This window comes from Phlebotomus papatasi, chromosome 1 (assembly GCF_024763615.1).
Source record: "Phlebotomus papatasi isolate M1 chromosome 1, Ppap_2.1, whole genome shotgun sequence".
Classification (NCBI taxonomy): Eukaryota; Metazoa; Arthropoda; class Insecta; order Diptera; family Psychodidae; genus Phlebotomus; species Phlebotomus papatasi.
This window is the reverse complement of record NC_077222.1, coordinates 40,063,998-40,084,958: the sequence shown is the minus strand read 5'-3', so window position 1 is coordinate 40,084,958 and position 20,961 is coordinate 40,063,998. Positions and strand designations below refer to the sequence as shown.

Genomic DNA, 20,961 nt, shown 5'->3' with positions numbered 1-20,961 from the left:
CCAACCCTTTAAAAACGATTTGGAACACAGGTGTCCCCACAGAAAAAAATATTTTGTAAAAATGTTTGTGAATTCCTATGGGGGAGTTACAAAATGCTCGTGAATCGTATAACCCACAAACAAGTTCGTAAAAGTTTGTACTTTTTCACAAACATTGTTCGTAACATGATCATTTGACGAACATTTTTTGTACTTTTACAAACATTTGTTCGTAAATGTTCGTAAACATACAAAAAATGTTCGTAAAATTTTGTCCTTTATTCGTAAATGTTTATTTTCCTGTTGAACATTTTATGAACATTTACGAACAATTGACAAAATTTTACGAACATTTTTTGTGTGTCTACGAACAAATGTTTGTAAAAGTACAAAAAGTGTTCGTCAAATGATCATGTTACGAACAATGTTTGTGAAAAAATACAAACTTTTACGAACTTGTTTGTGGGTTATACGATTCACAAGCATTTTGTAACTCCCCCATAGGAATTCACAAACATTTACGAACATTTTTACAAAATATTTTTTCTGTGATAGGGAAAATGTTTTTCTGAATATCCAAAGTTACTTTTTTCTAAACTTTGTTTATAATCACAAAAAGAAGTTGTATTAAACTATGATAATTTTTGCAATTTCCCAGCTAATTTGTTATAGTAAATATATACAAATACATAAATCGAAATTGAGGTATTTTCAAATTGTGGCATTGTTGGATGAATTTATTTTATTTTTATAAAATCCTTTTGATATTAAAAGTTACACATAATATTTTTCAAAAGAATAGAAATTATCATTCAGACATTCATTGATATTTTCAGGAAAGCTTCTTAATATATGGACTATACAGGTTCCAATCGTCCATACAGGTAAAAAACACCATCACCCTCCATCTCTGCTAAAGTTTCCAAGTTTTGAGATTAGACGTTTCATTGATTTTTTATCGATTTCATTTTTTATTATTTTGATTTTCAATAAAATTAGTGGAAAACGTTTCGCTTTTGAAGGGCTAAGAGAGAATTACCGATAACCGAAAATTGATATCTCTCACCTTTTAACTACAAATTCAAGAAAATACGGTTAAAGGAATACCTATTCAGCAAAGATCGCTTGTTGAAAGTTTCGTTTAAATATTGAAATTTATTTAATTTGTCCAATGAAATAAAAGAGAAATATAATTTTTTTATTCCACCTTTCCCTGTAAGAATTTATGTTTAAACTCACCCTATGCGACAAAATAGCAAAATATAACTACACAAAGTCAAACGAATAATGTAGTGGAGAACGGGGTAGTTTCACGCATGCATCAATTTCAGAAATAAAGATTCTTAGGGCGAAAAATAATTATTTAGTAGTTGGCCTGTATATTTTCATATAGTTAATACCCAAAAGAAACCTACGAAACATAGTTAGTTTGTAAGGTAAATGTACCAGCGATCGTCAGTGTTCAAGTTGCAATCAATTTCTTCAACTTTAAAATAAAATTTTTCAAATCCTTTGCTTTTGATTTTACTTTTTTCTCAGAATAAAAAATATATATTAAAAAAAAATAAACAACCCATTGGGTTAAAAGACTAATGTATTGGAGATTACTGTGCACATAATCGTCAAGTAATATTAGTACAATACACTAAACTAAATAGTTAAAATGTCATTTTAATTATAAAATTTCAAAATTTAGAAAACGAGCTTTAGAAAACGATGTTTGTTCATTTCTTTAGGAATATTGGAATTGGAATATTTTATTAAACGCTTTATAGATTCTTAAAAAGGATATTTCATCCTTTAATTGTTAAAAAATGTTATAAAGCACTTCTCAACTTAATTATTCAAAATTTATTTTGTTCAAAAATTCTTTGCATCTCGGACAACATATCAATTTCTTTGACTAATTTGAAACCCTTTTAATCTGTCATTGCACATTCTATAGAATGAATAATTCTTTTATTGTTTAACCTTTATCTGTTCTTTGACTTTTATTGTCTGATCGAAAAACTTAACGCCAACTGATTAAGAATCCTTTTAATTAAATTTTATAGTCCATTGAAAAAAAAATTAAAGGATCAAATTGCATCATATTTGATCCTTTTTAAAAGGATCGATCATATTTGATCCTTTGAAAGGACCATTAGTGTCTCTTGAAATTTTACATTTATCACGATAAATTATGTTTTATTGTAAACTTATTATTCATATCATTTCTCTCATCTGAGCGAACATCAAAGATAACTTTTTCATTATTCACTTATTCCGGCGTTAAATAGGTGTAAAAACAAGGATACTTTCAAAAGATCGCCGGAGATTTTTCATTTCCACCTGTGTCGTCTCTGTTTTTTTAATCCCAACCCCCAAGCGGCCATCGCCGTCTTAACGTCTTCAATTCCAACCTCTTCCGAGATGAAAACAATGAAAATGACTTCATTGGTTGAGTATATCCGTACCGTCCTATACAAAGTCATAGAGGAAGAGCTTATAATTTTGGACAGTTTCTAAATTTGGTGGAGACTTTGAGGGTAAAATTGGACATTGAAAATGAATTGATTAAAAATATGGATTTATATTCCAACATTTGATGAATAATGAATTTCATCTAAGTATTTATTATTTTCGGAAGATTTTAGCACTGAATTCATTAAATTATTAAGACCGAACTATATATGACAGAACTTCGTGTTTACTTCAGTCTTATTTAGCTGTGGTGAAGTACTAACAATTTTTCCTCGTTTTCTTTAAGAGATATTATTAAATTGAATATTGTGTTAATTCATGTTAATGGCGATTTGTACATTTGACCTGAAGTGAGATTTGGCTTGTGAATTACGTTTTTCCTGTGAAAAATGGGCAATTTTCTCATAGATTCACCAGTGCCAGTGAGGTGATACTTCTTATTTTGAACATATGTTTTCTCTTGAAATTTCATGAAATTTTAGTTTTTGATATGACTAGGTTCTATAAATGCTTGGAAAAATAAAGAAGCATCATCTCTACGTACGAGATGTAGTGAGAAGATCCATAAAACGCTCCCAGAAAGGCCAGGAAATGCGCGAATCCGCGCGTACTTGGAGTACCGAAGCCAACTCGGTTTAATGATGGATATGGAAAGTTTCCGGACTACTTATGACATTATATGGTTCCCTTACATAAAGAGGAAGAGGACTTTGTAAAGATAGGTTCTTGAAATGGAGCACAATGGGCATCCTATTAGCTGTCCAAAATTACAATCAGTGTCCAAATTTACAACCAAGGCGTCCAAAATTTGAGTCAAATTCACCTCTACATATCAATTCATTTTTAAATCTATTAAGACTAATTTTAGTGAAAACAAAAACGATAAAGAGCTTGCCAAGTTTCTAAACAACTCTTCTGCAAAAAGAGTAACAAAAAGAATCAATTAGAAATGAGAATATCGCACTTAAAACTAGAACATTGATGCTAATAAGGACCTTGTCCAAAATTATGAGCCTTTCCCCTAAAGGTTGTTCAATTGAATATTTAATTAAAAACAGTTTAATACATGAAATTTGACTTAATGTTGTAGATTGACAAGTTCTAAAACACTTATTAATCCACCTTTTTTAATATAATATATCCGTCTATATAAAAATCCCTTAAATCATTCTAATGATGCCAAGCTTTCAAGGTGAGAAACCAAAAAGACTCTGGTGAACTCATTTCTCAACTGATTAGGACAAGTTTAGATTCATTTAGGTTTTGGAATCCCCAATAAGCTGGAACCAATTCTAATAGTAGGTTTTGAACCAAAAACTAATTTTTATTTTATATGAAAATATATTTATTCTTATTTATGAATCGTTCAGTTTGGTTGTGAACAGGTAGCATTACAAAATTATCCAGTGAAAAAAAAATTTAATGTTTAAACTCGTTAATACTGCGTCTAAGGATTCTAAGTCACGTGTTCTAGCATTCCGCAAACTGGAATTAGATTAGATTTGATTACAGTAGGGACGGTTCCTTGCGGAATCGCTGCACTCAGTCCTCTATTTGGGCCCAATATGCATCCCTAATTAAAGCAAAACTGGGAAACCTTGTTACCCCTTTTCTTATTGGTTTTTCTTCACTCTTGATCGCGAAAACTCTTATAGACCCTTATATAGCAGTTTTTAAATGAGGTTAATTAATGAAAGTTTTATTTCTTATGCCTTATTGAACCGGCGAATTTTTGGCTTTGTGAAAAATTAACCCCAAATAGTTTAAGATTGATCTTCGAGAATATTTAGTCTGTACAATTTGGCTGTAGTTATCAGACTGAGAAAATTTATGCATAGAATATTTAATTCAGAATCTTATTGCCTTTACTAAATTTTACAGACTATTTCGAGGATCAGCCTTAGCATATTTTGGGCTTTCGGTCAAAATTCCTGAAGGTTTCAATAAATATTGAATAAATCTTATCATCATATTTGGTTGTAAAGGTCTCTTATCTCTTTTCTTAAAGTATTTATCATTTTAATTAAAGGAAGTTGCTATTCAAATTACTGTTAAATATAATAAAAATATATTTTTTATAAGTAAAATAAGTGAAAATATAAAATATTTCAAAAAATTAGTGTTTTGTAAGTAAAGTTCCTATGGTCAAAGTAAAGAGTTAAAGAAAAGTAGTAGTAATTCTATGATATACTAATGATAAACTTAGTGTAACAACTCAACAGCTCCACACTATTACTTTTATTAATTTACATAAATATTTTATAGCCATTTTCTATATTTCACAAAATAATTTTATAAAATATTTTGTTATTGCGATTAATGTAAAGTTCAAAAAAATGAAAAAACAGATTGAGAAGTCATTATTATTTAACAATATTATTATTTGATATTAATATCGATTAAATATTGACATTATTTCACCCTTTTAGTAATAAAAGCTAACTCGTTAAATCTGTAAAATGGCCTCTTCATCCTTTATTATAATACGTAAAATATCGTCCATTAATGTCATAATTTTTACCATACGACAAACGAAAAAAAACGTCTGAAGGGTGATTCACAGATAAAGAAAAACAATCAATTGAAGAAAAAGTCTTTATAGTGGTTTTTCCATCTGAAAAACAGTAGCTTTACGTTGTAAATTAAAATATCACGGTGTATTTCTTTGTTAAATATGTTTACATGTGGCGTTACGAGGAGGAAGAACAAAAATTCACTTTACTCTTTGATAACATGACAGGGAAATACGATGTTAGGCCTGAGAATTGAAATATGGGACATGAGAGAAAATTGCCCTCTCATCGTGTTTGAAAGCCAGAAAGAGATGCCTCTGTGTGCCCAGAAGTTATGGCTGAGGATCACCATCCGAAAAATCCCCCGGAGGATGACTCAAGCCACGATCGAGTACAACACCTCAAATATGTCATAATTTTTCGAGATGTAGACAAAACAAACAATAAAATGTTACCTGATGAGCCATTAAGAATTTGTCTTGCTAAATACACCATGAAAATGATCATTTGCATACAATGCATTAAAATGAGGAAAACAACATTGATCGCACGTTAATTTTTATTGTCATTTGAAGACCAATCTGAGTCTCGATCATCAGATCAAGCAATTTGATTCACGTCACACACCAAAACTGACCACTTGGAATGTCTTTGATCAGCGAGATTTTGAATATGCGATTTGATTTGAGGAAGCGCGAGAAAAATTAGCCATATTGATCGTTGATCGTACACAAGATGGTCCGTCAAAATTCACTGACAGGGCAATGCAATAAATTGTCTGGGTTTATGGATGCTCCATGTGGAGTTTATCACATGGTTGATGGGACCCTATATGAGCTGTGGAAATCAATTTTTGGTGGCTCCCACCCGATCCTCACCTGGCGATCTTCACTCCATGGGAGAAGGTGAGGATCATCATTTGGTGCTGATGATGTGGATCAACACCGGTGAATTTCGTTGATCACCATTGTGAATAAATTGTTTTGGCTATTTGTGCCATCTTAATGACTTGTCAGGTTGAAGCTATTTTTGCCAAAGAATCTATATATTATTGAATTTATAATGAGTTATCAGAGTTTCTCTCTTGGGATACTTTTGTTTCTTTCAGATCATCCTCCCGTTAGTGCATGTGCCATAAGATGGTAAGATCATCAAGCCTGGGTCTTGATTGCTTTGCTCATTTGCCGCACAATGTGAGATCATCGTCTGTGAGTGAATTGATTTTCATGTGAATAGTGCATTTGAAGTGATTAGGAGATGTTCTGAGAAATTGAAGATCGCCCAAAGTGATCTTCATGCAATGTTGAAGATCATCAACCTATGCAAAGATGCATCTATTCCTTCGTTGCGAAATAAGAATCAAAGAGAGAGAGATGTGATCCTCTAGCGCAATCTCTGCATTTGATCCCTTTTGCATTGAAGATCACTTGATCGCGGTTGATCTATTGAAGCATGTCTCAGTGTCATCGAGGGACATATATAAGAAGGTGACATGCTAGAAATCTTTTGTCGTGCATTTAAGAATACATCTCACACAATAGATCTGACTTGTCTTTCACACCATAACCAAATCAGATCATAGATCTTCATCCCAAGCATCTGGCTTATGCACCAGAGGGTAATACTATCTGCTGTTTGGTGGTTTAGACTTGGATTTGGCTTTAAGAAAAAAAGGACGTATGTGCGAGAGAGAGAGAGAGTGGTGTGGTGGAGTGAAGGAGGTTGAGTCTGCATAAATATTCCATAATAGCAACTACTTTGGGGCCACTCTGTGAGCCTGTCACTCACTTGACTGACAGCTCGACTCTAGATCTGCCTGTAGATAGTCGGCATTTTTGTTAAACATAATCCTTACACGACTTCCATACCTTTTATACATGAAAACTAGGTGTATGGCTTTTTATTTATTCACCTTTTTTTTCGGCCGACTCTCTTAATATTTCAATACGCTGGGAATCACCATACTTGGAATCTATATTCAAATGCTATTATATCGAAATCACTTAAGTCACCTCCTGCACCACTTTTCAGCTACAAGCACTTTTTGCACAATTTACCCCAACTATGTTTTTATACGGTACTTAACCACACATTATTTCTCATTTATAATACATACAAATTATTACTTCGTATAGGTTCAATTTGCACCTTGTCTCATCAATAGAAACCGACCCAAGCACTTTATATAATGTTAAAACGTGAATGTGTTCAACGTGGGGGTATATCAGAAAAAAATTATAAAAAAGAAACTTAGATGTGACATATCATTTTTTTAAAGATAATTTTATTACTTTCATAAAATAACCAAAATTATTTCCCAATTGCAGACCATTTGGAAATTAAAGCCTTTTATCGAAATGAACTAAATAGGGGAAAAGTGTTCTCCCTTCGAACATTCATGCCTTCGAATAATGTGAATTTCTTTTGTTTTTCGTAAGAGATTTACACTAAATTATCACGGAATTATCAACAATTGATAATAATCAGCTAACTATATTTAATAGAAATGTGTAAGTCTCTTAGGAATAAGAAAAGTAAATTCACATTATTCGAAAGCATGAACGGTCGAAGGGAGAGTACTTTCCCCTACACTGGGAAAAATTTCTAAGGCGTACTCTAAAAACAATTAACTCAAAGATAATAGAATTTAACATTTTCTATTAAATAATTTCTTCTTAAAATTTATTATTTCGAAGTTTAAAATTGAATTTGAATGTTTCTTGAAATATCTTAAAAGTTTTATTATAAATTTCTTAAAATTAAAAAAGATACAAAACTCAGTAAGTAAAACAAAAATGCGTACCGGATATTAGATTAAAAATATTGTTTGGTAAGTTTACCACCCCAGGCCTTAGATTATAAACCATGAGATATAGTTCTCCGTAAATTATCATTTTATAGGATCTTTTGGATGCATATACCGATTTACAATCTATTTGAATTTAAACAGGTTCATAGATCAGAATAAAACTATTTCAAAATGAAAAAAAAATCGATAATAAGTAGGTATTCTGAAAGATTATCATCTTTAACTTCGAAACAACCCTAATTCATATTACATATGACAAAAATAAATAGGATAATCAAATTAAAAAATCGTAAAAAGGAATTAATTGAGGTCATACCCTTATACGGACTAAATGTTGATAGACTACTCCCAAAGCTTATTAAAGAAATATAAAAGAAATCGTTGGAAGCTTTTTCGAAATAAATTAAAAAGCGTGATTTCGGAGGAAAAGGAAGGAATAGATAAAACTGAAAAAAAATGTCACTGAAGAATATCCAACCCTTTAAAAACGATTTGGAACACAGGTGTCCCCACAGAAAAAAATATTTTGTAAAAATGTTTGTGAATTCCTATGGGGGAGTTACAAAATGCTCGTGAATCGTATAACCCACAAACAAGTTCGTAAAAGTTTGTACTTTTTCACAAACATTGTTCGTAACATGATCATTTGACGAACATTTTTTGTACTTTTACAAACATTTGTTCGTAAATGTTCGTAAACATACAAAAAATGTTCGTAAAATTTTGTCCTTTATTCGTAAATGTTTATTTTCCTGTTGAACATTTTATGAACATTTACGAACAATTGACAAAATTTTACGAACATTTTTTGTGTGTCTACGAACAAATGTTTGTAAAAGTACAAAAAGTGTTCGTCAAATGATCATGTTACGAACAATGTTTGTGAAAAAATACAAACTTTTACGAACTTGTTTGTGGGTTATACGATTCACAAGCATTTTGTAACTCCCCCATAGGAATTCACAAACATTTACGAACATTTTTACAAAATATTTTTTCTGTGATAGGGAAAATGTTTTTCTGAATATCCAAAGTTACTTTTTTCTAAACTTTGTTTATAATCACAAAAAGAAGTTGTATTAAACTATGATAATTTTTGCAATTTCCCAGCTAATTTGTTATAGTAAATATATACAAATACATAAATCGAAATTGAGGTATTTTCAAATTGTGGCATTGTTGGATGAATTTATTTTATTTTTATAAAATCCTTTTGATATTAAAAGTTACACATAATATTTTTCAAAAGAATAGAAATTATCATTCAGACATTCATTGATATTTTCAGGAAAGCTTCTTAATATATGGACTATACAGGTTCCAATCGTCCATACAGGTAAAAAACACCATCACCCTCCATCTCTGCTAAAGTTTCCAAGTTTTGAGATTAGACGTTTCATTGATTTTTTATCGATTTCATTTTTTATTATTTTGATTTTCAATAAAATTAGTGGAAAACGTTTCGCTTTTGAAGGGCTAAGAGAGAATTACCGATAACCGAAAATTGATATCTCTCACCTTTTAACTACAAATTCAAGAAAATACGGTTAAAGGAATACCTATTCAGCAAAGATCGCTTGTTGAAAGTTTCGTTTAAATATTGAAATTTATTTAATTTGTCCAATGAAATAAAAGAGAAATATAATTTTTTTATTCCACCTTTCCCTGTAAGAATTTATGTTTAAACTCACCCTATGCGACAAAATAGCAAAATATAACTACACAAAGTCAAACGAATAATGTAGTGGAGAACGGGGTAGTTTCACGCATGCATCAATTTCAGAAATAAAGATTCTTAGGGCGAAAAATAATTATTTAGTAGTTGGCCTGTATATTTTCATATAGTTAATACCCAAAAGAAACCTACGAAACATAGTTAGTTTGTAAGGTAAATGTACCAGCGATCGTCAGTGTTCAAGTTGCAATCAATTTCTTCAACTTTAAAATAAAATTTTTCAAATCCTTTGCTTTTGATTTTACTTTTTTCTCAGAATAAAAAATATATATTAAAAAAAAATAAACAACCCATTGGGTTAAAAGACTAATGTATTGGAGATTACTGTGCACATAATCGTCAAGTAATATTAGTACAATACACTAAACTAAATAGTTAAAATGTCATTTTAATTATAAAATTTCAAAATTTAGAAAACGAGCTTTAGAAAACGATGTTTGTTCATTTCTTTAGGAATATTGGAATTGGAATATTTTATTAAACGCTTTATAGATTCTTAAAAAGGATATTTCATCCTTTAATTGTTAAAAAATGTTATAAAGCACTTCTCAACTTAATTATTCAAAATTTATTTTGTTCAAAAATTCTTTGCATCTCGGACAACATATCAATTTCTTTGACTAATTTGAAACCCTTTTAATCTGTCATTGCACATTCTATAGAATGAATAATTCTTTTATTGTTTAACCTTTATCTGTTCTTTGACTTTTATTGTCTGATCGAAAAACTTAACGCCAACTGATTAAGAATCCTTTTAATTAAATTTTATAGTCCATTGAAAAAAAAATTAAAGGATCAAATTGCATCATATTTGATCCTTTTTAAAAGGATCGATCATATTTGATCCTTTGAAAGGACCATTAGTGTCTCTTGAAATTTTACATTTATCACGATAAATTATGTTTTATTGTAAACTTATTATTCATATCATTTCTCTCATCTGAGCGAACATCAAAGATAACTTTTTCATTATTCACTTATTCCGGCGTTAAATAGGTGTAAAAACAAGGATACTTTCAAAAGATCGCCGGAGATTTTTCATTTCCACCTGTGTCGTCTCTGTTTTTTTAATCCCAACCCCCAAGCGGCCATCGCCGTCTTAACGTCTTCAATTCCAACCTCTTCCGAGATGAAAACAATGAAAATGACTTCATTGGTTGAGTATATCCGTACCGTCCTATACAAAGTCATAGAGGAAGAGCTTATAATTTTGGACAGTTTCTAAATTTGGTGGAGACTTTGAGGGTAAAATTGGACATTGAAAATGAATTGATTAAAAATATGGATTTATATTCCAACATTTGATGAATAATGAATTTCATCTAAGTATTTATTATTTTCGGAAGATTTTAGCACTGAATTCATTAAATTATTAAGACCGAACTATATATGACAGAACTTCGTGTTTACTTCAGTCTTATTTAGCTGTGGTGAAGTACTAACAATTTTTCCTCGTTTTCTTTAAGAGATATTATTAAATTGAATATTGTGTTAATTCATGTTAATGGCGATTTGTACATTTGACCTGAAGTGAGATTTGGCTTGTGAATTACGTTTTTCCTGTGAAAAATGGGCAATTTTCTCATAGATTCACCAGTGCCAGTGAGGTGATACTTCTTATTTTGAACATATGTTTTCTCTTGAAATTTCATGAAATTTTAGTTTTTGATATGACTAGGTTCTATAAATGCTTGGAAAAATAAAGAAGCATCATCTCTACGTACGAGATGTAGTGAGAAGATCCATAAAACGCTCCCAGAAAGGCCAGGAAATGCGCGAATCCGCGCGTACTTGGAGTACCGAAGCCAACTCGGTTTAATGATGGATATGGAAAGTTTCCGGACTACTTATGACATTATATGGTTCCCTTACATAAAGAGGAAGAGGACTTTGTAAAGATAGGTTCTTGAAATGGAGCACAATGGGCATCCTATTAGCTGTCCAAAATTACAATCAGTGTCCAAATTTACAACCAAGGCGTCCAAAATTTGAGTCAAATTCACCTCTACATATCAATTCATTTTTAAATCTATTAAGACTAATTTTAGTGAAAACAAAAACGATAAAGAGCTTGCCAAGTTTCTAAACAACTCTTCTGCAAAAAGAGTAACAAAAAGAATCAATTAGAAATGAGAATATCGCACTTAAAACTAGAACATTGATGCTAATAAGGACCTTGTCCAAAATTATGAGCCTTTCCCCTAAAGGTTGTTCAATTGAATATTTAATTAAAAACAGTTTAATACATGAAATTTGACTTAATGTTGTAGATTGACAAGTTCTAAAACACTTATTAATCCACCTTTTTTAATATAATATATCCGTCTATATAAAAATCCCTTAAATCATTCTAATGATGCCAAGCTTTCAAGGTGAGAAACCAAAAAGACTCTGGTGAACTCATTTCTCAACTGATTAGGACAAGTTTAGATTCATTTAGGTTTTGGAATCCCCAATAAGCTGGAACCAATTCTAATAGTAGGTTTTGAACCAAAAACTAATTTTTATTTTATATGAAAATATATTTATTCTTATTTATGAATCGTTCAGTTTGGTTGTGAACAGGTAGCATTACAAAATTATCCAGTGAAAAAAAAATTTAATGTTTAAACTCGTTAATACTGCGTCTAAGGATTCTAAGTCACGTGTTCTAGCATTCCGCAAACTGGAATTAGATTAGATTTGATTACAGTAGGGACGGTTCCTTGCGGAATCGCTGCACTCAGTCCTCTATTTGGGCCCAATATGCATCCCTAATTAAAGCAAAACTGGGAAACCTTGTTACCCCTTTTCTTATTGGTTTTTCTTCACTCTTGATCGCGAAAACTCTTATAGACCCTTATATAGCAGTTTTTAAATGAGGTTAATTAATGAAAGTTTTATTTCTTATGCCTTATTGAACCGGCGAATTTTTGGCTTTGTGAAAAATTAACCCCAAATAGTTTAAGATTGATCTTCGAGAATATTTAGTCTGTACAATTTGGCTGTAGTTATCAGACTGAGAAAATTTATGCATAGAATATTTAATTCAGAATCTTATTGCCTTTACTAAATTTTACAGACTATTTCGAGGATCAGCCTTAGCATATTTTGGGCTTTCGGTCAAAATTCCTGAAGGTTTCAATAAATATTGAATAAATCTTATCATCATATTTGGTTGTAAAGGTCTCTTATCTCTTTTCTTAAAGTATTTATCATTTTAATTAAAGGAAGTTGCTATTCAAATTACTGTTAAATATAATAAAAATATATTTTTTATAAGTAAAATAAGTGAAAATATAAAATATTTCAAAAAATTAGTGTTTTGTAAGTAAAGTTCCTATGGTCAAAGTAAAGAGTTAAAGAAAAGTAGTAGTAATTCTATGATATACTAATGATAAACTTAGTGTAACAACTCAACAGCTCCACACTATTACTTTTATTAATTTACATAAATATTTTATAGCCATTTTCTATATTTCACAAAATAATTTTATAAAATATTTTGTTATTGCGATTAATGTAAAGTTCAAAAAAATGAAAAAACAGATTGAGAAGTCATTATTATTTAACAATATTATTATTTGATATTAATATCGATTAAATATTGACATTATTTCACCCTTTTAGTAATAAAAGCTAACTCGTTAAATCTGTAAAATGGCCTCTTCATCCTTTATTATAATACGTAAAATATCGTCCATTAATGTCATAATTTTTACCATACGACAAACGAAAAAAAACGTCTGAAGGGTGATTCACAGATAAAGAAAAACAATCAATTGAAGAAAAAGTCTTTATAGTGGTTTTTCCATCTGAAAAACAGTAGCTTTACGTTGTAAATTAAAATATCACGGTGTATTTCTTTGTTAAATATGTTTACATGTGGCGTTACGAGGAGGAAGAACAAAAATTCACTTTACTCTTTGATAACATGACAGGGAAATACGATGTTAGGCCTGAGAATTGAAATATGGGACATGAGAGAAAATTGCCCTCTCATCGTGTTTGAAAGCCAGAAAGAGATGCCTCTGTGTGCCCAGAAGTTATGGCTGAGGATCACCATCCGAAAAATCCCCCGGAGGATGACTCAAGCCACGATCGAGTACAACACCTCAAATATGTCATAATTTTTCGAGATGTAGACAAAACAAACAATAAAATGTTACCTGATGAGCCATTAAGAATTTGTCTTGCTAAATACACCATGAAAATGATCATTTGCATACAATGCATTAAAATGAGGAAAACAACATTGATCGCACGTTAATTTTTATTGTCATTTGAAGACCAATCTGAGTCTCGATCATCAGATCAAGCAATTTGATTCACGTCACACACCAAAACTGACCACTTGGAATGTCTTTGATCAGCGAGATTTTGAATATGCGATTTGATTTGAGGAAGCGCGAGAAAAATTAGCCATATTGATCGTTGATCGTACACAAGATGGTCCGTCAAAATTCACTGACAGGGCAATGCAATAAATTGTCTGGGTTTATGGATGCTCCATGTGGAGTTTATCACATGGTTGATGGGACCCTATATGAGCTGTGGAAATCAATTTTTGGTGGCTCCCACCCGATCCTCACCTGGCGATCTTCACTCCATGGGAGAAGGTGAGGATCATCATTTGGTGCTGATGATGTGGATCAACACCGGTGAATTTCGTTGATCACCATTGTGAATAAATTGTTTTGGCTATTTGTGCCATCTTAATGACTTGTCAGGTTGAAGCTATTTTTGCCAAAGAATCTATATATTATTGAATTTATAATGAGTTATCAGAGTTTCTCTCTTGGGATACTTTTGTTTCTTTCAGATCATCCTCCCGTTAGTGCATGTGCCATAAGATGGTAAGATCATCAAGCCTGGGTCTTGATTGCTTTGCTCATTTGCCGCACAATGTGAGATCATCGTCTGTGAGTGAATTGATTTTCATGTGAATAGTGCATTTGAAGTGATTAGGAGATGTTCTGAGAAATTGAAGATCGCCCAAAGTGATCTTCATGCAATGTTGAAGATCATCAACCTATGCAAAGATGCATCTATTCCTTCGTTGCGAAATAAGAATCAAAGAGAGAGAGATGTGATCCTCTAGCGCAATCTCTGCATTTGATCCCTTTTGCATTGAAGATCACTTGATCGCGGTTGATCTATTGAAGCATGTCTCAGTGTCATCGAGGGACATATATAAGAAGGTGACATGCTAGAAATCTTTTGTCGTGCATTTAAGAATACATCTCACACAATAGATCTGACTTGTCTTTCACACCATAACCAAATCAGATCATAGATCTTCATCCCAAGCATCTGGCTTATGCACCAGAGGGTAATACTATCTGCTGTTTGGTGGTTTAGACTTGGATTTGGCTTTAAGAAAAAAAGGACGTATGTGCGAGAGAGAGAGAGAGTGGTGTGGTGGAGTGAAGGAGGTTGAGTCTGCATAAATATTCCATAATAGCAACTACTTTGGGGCCACTCTGTGAGCCTGTCACTCACTTGACTGACAGCTCGACTCTAGATCTGCCTGTAGATAGTCGGCATTTTTGTTAAACATAATCCTTACACGACTTCCATACCTTTTATACATGAAAACTAGGTGTATGGCTTTTTATTTATTCACCTTTTTTTTCGGCCGACTCTCTTAATATTTCAATACGCTGGGAATCACCATACTTGGAATCTATATTCAAATGCTATTATATCGAAATCACTTAAGTCACCTCCTGCACCACTTTTCAGCTACAAGCACTTTTTGCACAATTTACCCCAACTATGTTTTTATACGGTACTTAACCACACATTATTTCTCATTTATAATACATACAAATTATTACTTCGTATAGGTTCAATTTGCACCTTGTCTCATCAATAGAAACCGACCCAAGCACTTTATATAATGTTAAAACGTGAATGTGTTCAACGTGGGGGTATATCAGAAAAAAATTATAAAAAAGAAACTTAGATGTGACATATCATTTTTTTAAAGATAATTTTATTACTTTCATAAAATAACCAAAATTATTTCCCAATTGCAGACCATTTGGAAATTAAAGCCTTTTATCGAAATGAACTAAATAGGGGAAAAGTGTTCTCCCTTCGAACATTCATGCCTTCGAATAATGTGAATTTCTTTTGTTTTTCGTAAGAGATTTACACTAAATTATCACGGAATTATCAACAATTGATAATAATCAGCTAACTATATTTAATAGAAATGTGTAAGTCTCTTAGGAATAAGAAAAGTAAATTCACATTATTCGAAAGCATGAACGGTCGAAGGGAGAGTACTTTCCCCTACACTGGGAAAAATTTCTAAGGCGTACTCTAAAAACAATTAACTCAAAGATAATAGAATTTAACATTTTCTATTAAATAATTTCTTCTTAAAATTTATTATTTCGAAGTTTAAAATTGAATTTGAATGTTTCTTGAAATATCTTAAAAGTTTTATTATAAATTTCTTAAAATTAAAAAAGATACAAAACTCAGTAAGTAAAACAAAAATGCGTACCGGATATTAGATTAAAAATATTGTTTGGTAAGTTTACCACCCCAGGCCTTAGATTATAAACCATGAGATATAGTTCTCCGTAAATTATCATTTTATAGGATCTTTTGGATGCATATACCGATTTACAATCTATTTGAATTTAAACAGGTTCATAGATCAGAATAAAACTATTTCAAAATGAAAAAAAAATCGATAATAAGTAGGTATTCTGAAAGATTATCATCTTTAACTTCGAAACAACCCTAATTCATATTACATATGACAAAAATAAATAGGATAATCAAATTAAAAAATCGTAAAAAGGAATTAATTGAGGTCATACCCTTATACGGACTAAATGTTGATAGACTACTCCCAAAGCTTATTAAAGAAATATAAAAGAAATCGTTGGAAGCTTTTTCGAAATAAATTAAAAAGCGTGATTTCGGAGGAAAAGGAAGGAATAGATAAAACTGAAAAAAAATGTCACTGAAGAATATCCAACCCTTTAAAAACGATTTGGAACACAGGTGTCCCCACAGAAAAAAATATTTTGTAAAAATGTTTGTGAATTCCTATGGGGGAGTTACAAAATGCTCGTGAATCGTATAACCCACAAACAAGTTCGTAAAAGTTTGTACTTTTTCACAAACATTGTTCGTAACATGATCATTTGACGAACATTTTTTGTACTTTTACAAACATTTGTTCGTAAATGTTCGTAAACATACAAAAAATGTTCGTAAAATTTTGTCCTTTATTCGTAAATGTTTATTTTCCTGTTGAACATTTTATGAACATTTACGAACAATTGACAAAATTTTACGAACATTTTTTGTGTGTCTACGAACAAATGTTTGTAAAAGTACAAAAAGTGTTCGTCAAATGATCATGTTACGAACAATGTTTGTGAAAAAATACAAACTTTTACGAACTTGTTTGTGGGTTATACGATTCACAAGCATTTTGTAACTCCCCCATAGGAATTCACAAACATTTACGAACATTTTTACAAAATATTTTTTCTGTGATAGGGAAAATGTTTTTCTGAATATCCAAAGTTACTTTTTTCTAAACTTTGTTTATAATCACAAAAAGAAGTTGTATTAAACTATGATAATTTTTGCAATTTCCCAGCTAATTTGTTATAGTAAATATATACAAATACATAAATCGAAATTGAGGTATTTTCAAATTGTGGCATTGTTGGATGAATTTATTTTATTTTTATAAAATCCTTTTGATATTAAAAGTTACACATAATATTTTTCAAAAGAATAGAAATTATCATTCAGACATTCATTGATATTTTCAGGAAAGCTTCTTAATATATGGACTATACAGGTTCCAATCGTCCATACAGGTAAAAAACACCATCACCCTCCATCTCTGCTAAAGTTTCCAAGTTTTGAGATTAGACGTTTCATTGATTTTTTATCGATTTCATTTTTTATTATTTTGATTTTCAATAAAATTAGTGGAAAACGTTTCGCTTTTGAAGGGCTAAGAGAGAATTACCGATAACCGAAAATTGATATCTCTCACCTTTTAACTACAAATTCAAGAAAATACGGTTAAAGGAATACCTATTCAGCAAAGATCGCTTGTTGAAAGTTTCGTTTAAATATTGAAATTTATTTAATTTGTCCAATGAAATAAAAGAGAAATATAATTTTTTTATTCCACCTTTCCCTGTAAGAATTTATGTTTAAACTCACCCTATGCGACAAAATAGCAAAATATAACTACACAAAGTCAAACGAATAATGTAGTGGAGAACGGGGTAGTTTCACGCATGCATCAATTTCAGAAATAAAGATTCTTAGGGCGAAAAATAATTATTTAGTAGTTGGCCTGTATATTTTCATATAGTTAATACCCAAAAGAAACCTACGAAACATAGTTAGTTTGTAAGGTAAATGTACCAGCGATCGTCAGTGTTCCTCGGATCGGAAGGTTGTCCTGCGTATCGGAACCCCAAAATTAAATATACTTTTGAAAATTATTCACTGTATTTTAGTAATTTTCTTTAGCAAGATACATCACGTTAGTTCATATTTAATCTACAGAACCAATTTTTTCGTCGAGTTTCAAACAAAATTGCTATTATTTACCTAATTTATTGAATCACTGTATCAGAGTCTTAGCAAAAAATCCGCCATTCATCACTTTCTTAATATTTCACGCGAGAATTTGTCTGCAAAAATATGAGGAATTATGTTTGATTAAAATGATTTACAAATCTGTGTTAATTAAAATATGAATATTCAGGGATTCTAATTTCACTATCAATACACTTTTTTAATTGTTTTGGCAAAGAATATTAAAAATAAATTATTTTTTGCGAACAAGTACGTTTTCTTTCATCTGTTCCTCGAATCGGCACAGTTTTTTCGTGGAAAATTGCGCTCAGCGCGCTCAGCTGTGATCTTCACAGCCATTATTACATGTTTTTGTTGTGATAGAACAATTTACCAGTGAAAGTTTCATTAAATTTAACAGTTTTAGAAGTAATATCATGTGAATACACAGTACACAGTGTAAGGATGACAAAAAAGATTCAATGAAGCCTTCTAGAGTGATTTAGATGCCAAGAAAGAAGGAGAATCCTCATCAAAACATCTGCCGATCCGTGGCTCACCCCCTTCCGATCCGTGGCTCACCCCCTTCCGATCCGTGGAACACCTGATTAAGTACCTTCCGATCCGCGGAACGCATTGCATTCTTACAATTACACCTATATATTATTAATTTCCGTAATTAGCAAAAGCGTTAATACAAGAAAATAGTTAAATGGATCACTAATATATCAATTGGCATGTAAAAAGATACAAAATAGTGTTTTGGAACTCATATATTCAACTAAATATGGAGCACGTCTCTTAACATTCCGATCCGTGGTACACTTCCCTTATATAATATAAATTCGTTTAGCAAATGAATCCTGAAAAAAGTTCAACTGCGTGAAACTGCCGCATAAAAAAATACAAAAAATTTTCAAAAATATATTTAATGCATTATTTTATTTTTCTGGAATGCGTAAAGTTAACATTCCACTTTCGAAAATCTAATTTTCTGTATTTTATTTGTCCCTTGACTAAGAATCGAACCAAGGGTCAATGCATTGCAGAGCCAACACTTTTCTCTTTTTTGTTACTGATAGCCTTGCAGATAACACTAATTCTTTTCTAATTAATCACGAAATAGATTTATAAAGTTTGGAAGAGGACAAGCAATCTCACAAAATTAATTCAAAAAAAAATTTTTTTCCTAGTTAATTAAAAATGTAATTTCACCGATAATATATTATATATGTTAAAAACTAAAGAATATGAATCTCATAAAAGAAATATTATCAAAAGAAAGACATATTATCAAAAGTACACAGAGAAAAATAAGTGACTAAAATTAAGAAATTTTTACTAAAATCATACTAAAATCAGGGTAAATTTTGCTCCAAGTAATTTGATTTCTTAATTTTAGGGTAAATTACTAAAAGTTTGTAGGATTAATTTAAGTAATTGGTGGGTCAAAAATTTCTAAAAATCTTTATATAATTTTAGAATATTATGGATTAATAATAGTTTAAAATAGGATTATTTCTAGAATATCAAGAGGATCAATTTTAGTAACTGTAGGATTAATATTAGTAACTATCATGATTGCTTTTAGAATATCCAAAGGGTACATTTTAGTAATCCAGGGGGTTAATATTAGTAAATTTCAGGATTAATTTTAGTAACATTCAGGATTGATTTTAGAATATCGATGGGATCAATTTTAGTAACCCTTGGGGTTAATCTTAGTAACTTTCAGGATTAATTTTAGTAACATTCAGGATTAATTTTAGAATATCGAGGGGATCAATTTTAGTAACCTGCGAGTTAATTTTAGTAACTTTCAGGATTAATTTTAGTAGCATTCAGGATTGATTTTAGAATATCGAGGGGATCAATTTTAGTAACTTGCGGGGTTAATTTTAGTATCTTTCGGGATCAATTTTAGTAACATTCAAGATTGATTTTAGAATATCGAGGGGATCAATTTTAGTAACCTTTGGGGTTAATCTTAGTAACTTTCAGGATTAATTTTAGTAACATTCAGGATTGATTTTAGAATATCGAGGGGATCAATTTTAGTAACCTTTAGGGTTAATCTTAGTAACTTTCAGGATTAATTTTAGTAACATTCAGGATTGATTTTAGAATATCGAGGGGATCAATTTTAGTAACCTGTGGGGTCAATTTTAGTAACTTTCAGGATTAATTTTAGTAACATTCAGGATTGATTTTAGAATATCGAGGGGATCAATTTTAGTAACTTGTGGGGTCAATTTTAGTAACTTTCAGGATTAATTTTAGTAACATTCAGGATTGATTTTAGAATATCGAGGGGATCAATTTTAGTAACCTTTAGGGTTAATCTTAGTAACTTTCAGGATTAATTTTAGTAACATTCAGGATTGATTTTAGAATATCCAGGGGATCAATTTTAGTAACCTGTGGGGTCAATTTTAGTAACTTTCAGGATTAATTTTAGTAACATTCAGGAATGATTTTAGAATATCGAGGGGATCAATTTTAGTAACTTGTGGGGTCAATTATAGTAACTTTCAGGATGAATTTTAGTAACATTCAGGATTGATTTTAGAATATCGAGGGGATCAATTTTAGTAACCTTTAGGGTTAATCTTAGTAACTTTCAGGATTAATTTTAGTAACATTCAGGATTGATTTTAGAATATCGAGGGGATCAATTTTAGTAACCTTTAGGGTTAATCTTAGTAACTTTCAGGATTAATTTTAGTAACATTCAAGATTGATTTTAGAATATCGAGGGGATCAATTTTAGTAACCTTTAGGGTTAATCTTAGTAACTTTCAGGATTAATTTTAGTAACATTCAGGATTGATTTTAGAATATCGAGGGGATCAATTTTAGTAACCTGTGGGGTCAATTTTAGTACCTTAAATTAAATTAAATAAATA

General features: G+C 30.8%; 1 protein-coding gene across 1 annotated transcript in view; it reads right to left on the bottom strand.

The window, feature by feature from the left end:
- Positions 1-20,961, bottom strand: part of LOC129799701 (actin-binding LIM protein 1) — a 275,681-nt gene that overhangs the window by 23,999 nt on the left and 230,721 nt on the right. The gene's annotated exons all lie outside the window — the stretch shown is intronic.